This window comes from Etheostoma cragini, chromosome 21, assembly GCF_013103735.1.
Source record: "Etheostoma cragini isolate CJK2018 chromosome 21, CSU_Ecrag_1.0, whole genome shotgun sequence".
Taxonomy (NCBI): domain Eukaryota; kingdom Metazoa; phylum Chordata; class Actinopteri; order Perciformes; family Percidae; genus Etheostoma; species Etheostoma cragini.
In genome coordinates, this window is record NC_048427.1 from 17,297,385 (window position 1) to 17,301,799 (window position 4,415).

Consider the following 4,415-nt stretch of genomic DNA (forward strand, 5'->3'; position numbering starts at 1 on the left):
ACAGCTGGCAGGGTATTTTCTCTCCACTCCTCTCTTTTTCCATTGGACTCTCCCCCTCTCTTCAAACTCCTCCCTATCTCCTCCTTTAATACACACACACACACGTCAGTAAGACTCCAACTCCAGCTGGTAGGTCCAGCCCCTCGATGATTCATTAACACACCCCTTTGGTCTAGCCTTTTCCCATCGGCATGGTTGGAATAGTTAGAGCAGAGCCGCACTGATCTGCTTGTATACAAGCTCAGGCACAGCAAAAGGAGGAATGTCAGACAGGATCTGTTCCTGTTTCCACTCCTTTCCCCCTTCTATGCAGAGCATGTTCGGTTCATGAAAGGCTTGTCAGATTTATAATGGATAAAAGACCCCAGGAAGGATGAGGACATAAATAAGCTTCAACTGGCAACAAAATCATCTTTTGATGATTTCTACTGTGTTGCTGTAAAGGTAACAGTTGGAAGGTCACTTTTGCAAACACAGAGAATTATCTGGGTACTTTGGTCCCAAAAGATTTAAAGGTCCCATGGCATGAAAATGTCACTTTATGAGGTTTTGGAACATTAATATGAGTTCCCCCAGCCTGCCTATGGTCCCCCAGTGGCTGGACATAGTGATAGGTGTAAACCGAGCCCTGGGTATCCTGCTCTGCCTTTGACAAAATGAAAGCTCAGATGGGCCGATCTGGAACCATGTTTCTTATGAGGTCATAAGGAGCAAGGTTACCTCCCCTTTCTCTGCTTTGCCCGCCCAGAACATTTGGCCCACGCATGATAGAGAGACATCATGGCTTTCAAATGAGCAAGGTGGCAATTGGTCAAGGCCACACCCCCACCCTTTATCTTGACCCCCCCCCCCCCCCCCCGCCTCTCTCATGCTCCAAAGCTACACACTCAGAAATGGCACATACTAAGGAAAGCTCATTGTGGGACTGGCTCTAGTGGCTGTAATTCTGCACCAAGGCTGAATTTTGGGAAAGAGACTTCAGATTCAGTATTAGGGAACAACTAAGTTCTATATAAAAGAGACTTCAGATACAGTATTAGGGGACCACTAAGGTCTATGTAAAAAAGACTTCAGATACAGTATTAGGGGACCACTAAGGTCTATATAAAAGCATTCAAGGAGCACCATGTCATGGGACCTTTAACAAAAATTAATAACTTATGGTCCTTATTAGTTTTTGACTGCATCTTCATTGGCGAATGGTGTTGTTCCAGTAGTCATGGAGTTGGCATCATGACAAGCCATTCACTGATGAAGGCCGTGAAATGTGGTCATGAGTTCAGGGAAAAAGTTAGTAAGTAGACCTACATTTACAATTATTTTTTCAAACTACTATTTCCAATGTCAACAAAGAACTGTCACTATTCTTCATGGTGACCAGTTACTATCCTCACTAAAACATATATTATAACTTTTGGCAACCTTGGCAAATGATGAGTATTTGGCAAATAGCCAATCAAATTGGCAGGAGAAATTGGGATTTATTTTGACTAAAATTAAAGGATGGATGATCACAGACTGGAATATGTCAACTTTTTCTCAATACTATTTCAAAACCATTTCAGTTGGTTTTTCAAATACTATAAAATTGAATAAGATCCCCCCAAATAACCCATCAAAATCCCCCCAAAGAGCGTTGTGTGGAATCAATCATGTTATTTTGGGTAATTACAGTTGGGTAGTTAAAAAGAACATTGATATAGGAAAACGGGTCAATTTGACCTGAGGACAATCTGATGGTTAATTATTAAGGCTTCATGCATGCATGGTTGTGCAAAGCACAATTAAAATGCCATTTTAGAATTTTCTATCCACCCACTGACCTTAAGTTGTGTAATAATGATATAGCAGAAAACTGATATTTCATGTCATGCATAATCAAGAACTATATATTACCAGTAAAAATACTTTTTGCCTCAAAAGTTTTTTTGTCGCCACAACTCATAGACTGAATAAAGATTTAGATGTAGCTGCAGGGGCACTGTGCTATCAATCATTATGACGTCTGTCTTAACTTAGCTCTGCCTGAAAAGATTGTGATCTGTTTAAAGAAATGCAAACAAGCTAGAGCATTTTCCCCCTGGCCCAGAATGATGGGTTGGTGTGGTCAGCTCATACTCCAGCGTTGATACAGCGTTATGTAGACTGACAAATTATTACATAAAGGTTTAAAAAAAAAAAAACAGGCATACAGTAAACTGTTTGTGTTAGCGTGTATGAAAGAAGCCAATACAACCACACCAATGCCACACTTACTAGATAGTGAGCGTACAGTACTTCAGTCCAAAAACAAGGGCCAAATCCGGCCCCTCACAGGTTCTGATCCGGCCCACAATTCAATTTAAGTTCCCAATAAATTTAGGCCCACTTAGTTTTTCTTGCTTTTTACATTTTTTTTTTCTTTTTTACATTTTTTGTGTTTTTTTGTTGACATCTTTGATTCCAATTCCTGCGATTTATATACTAATTTCATAGCTTCAGGCACTTTGTTTTAATGTTTTTTGCGCTTTGATCAATGTTTTGCCACTTTTCAGAATTTTTGGCGCATTCTGATGTTTTGTCCCTTTTTTAGAAAATGTTGATCTTTTTTTGCCAAACTTTTTGGGGCTTTATGAGGCCCAACATGTACGTGAGATGACCACAGCCATGATTCCCAAAGTGGGGGTCGGGACCCACAAGGGGGTCGCGAGCCAGAGAGGGGGGGTCGCAAGTTGATTTCCAGAAATAAAATAAAAATTTGAAAACGATTAGAAATAGCGTATGTTAGCCATGATTTTAACACAAGATAAAACTGTTGTGTTATTTTGTGTTGTCAATATGCTTGTGTTTGGATACGCCTATAGTGAGTGCGGTTGCGCGCACTGTTTATGTACGTCTATAGTGGGGGGGTTGCGGGTCACTTGCCCCATTACTTTGGGGTCGTGGGCTGAAAGTTTTGGGAACCCCTGGACTACAGTATATGAGACATGCAATAATACAGTCAAAACATTTGACTTTTCACTTAAAAACAAGCATGTCAATAAACTACATGTCTAGCCCTTGATGTAGTTCTCATTTTCCAGTGTGGCCCTTTGGGAAACTGAGTTTGACACCCCTGCTTTATACATTTTAAGAAAGAAAAAGATTCACAATAACCACTTTACTAAGCCGTTGGACAATGGCATTGATTCAAAATGGACAGTCAGTTGTAAGTGGGTAGTAAAAAGTGATTGTTTGTCTCAGGTAGGTTATCAGCACTGTCTTTCTATGTATTAGTAGTATCAAATATCAAAAGTATAACCCCAGCAGGAGAGAAATATTTTTGGAAAAAGATTTCAAAGAGTCAATCTCTTATTTGAAATCCATGGGAAGCCATTTTCTAAAGACCCCCTACCAGTCATTACTTCGATATTTACTCTATATGCATCTAAGTGGCATGTTATGCTTGCTTCTGCACAGCAAGCAAACACTTGGAAAAAACATTCTAACATGTACAAATTATGAAAACCACATGGAAACCCGGAATGAGGCAGAAAGCTATTAAAGCTGTTTCTCATAGAAGTCTGCCCCAGTAATTTATGTGCATTATGGGAGTTCCATGCTCTCAAAATTGCTCGCTGGCAGCCAGCCAGTGTCCTGGTTTAAACCCTGCACCATGTGGAACTAAGAGGGAGTGAAACTCTGCTGTGGCTTTTTGCAAGGGGAAAAATTAGACAGGATCTTGTTTGTACGGACTCTACGCTTGGCCAATTGTGGACTATTCCGCCACATCTGGTAGACCTTATTCTCAGAACGCTTAGACGAGTGGTTTGGGTGGCACTTTACTTTAGGTGGTACTAATAAGAAATGAGGTGTCACAAGCATCCCTCAGGCACAAGTTAGTACATGATAATCATCTAATCAGAGTTTGGTACAGACTGTGAAGATCTGTAAAGAATTGTGCTTTCGCGGGATCTCTGGATTTCCAGGGTACTTCCTTTGTGCTCTATAGTTTACTTTATTTATAAAATATACAATATACTGCATAATAAGTATAGTCTAGCCCATCATCACAAATATACCTCAAGGTGCTTTAGGCTCTGTCCAGCATATGACACCCTAAGTTTCAAATATTGGTAAAAACCTTAGGAAGGTCATTTTGATGTTTGAATATGTTCAGTGTGGATGCATGCGACAGTAAAATCAAAATGTCATTGGTGGTGATTGTTTTAGCTCATTTTAGGGTGTACTCTTATAAGAGGTCTCAGTCCAGGGACAGCAGATGTAAAATAACCTCCATGCTAATTCTGGCAAATGTATGCTTTTATGTATTATTTGTGTGAATTTTTTCCTGATAAATAAAGTCAAAAAGTAAATATATAATCAGAGATGGCAAAAGTACTCACTTTCCGTACTTAAGTAGAAGTACAGATACTTGTGTTAAAAAATACTCCGGT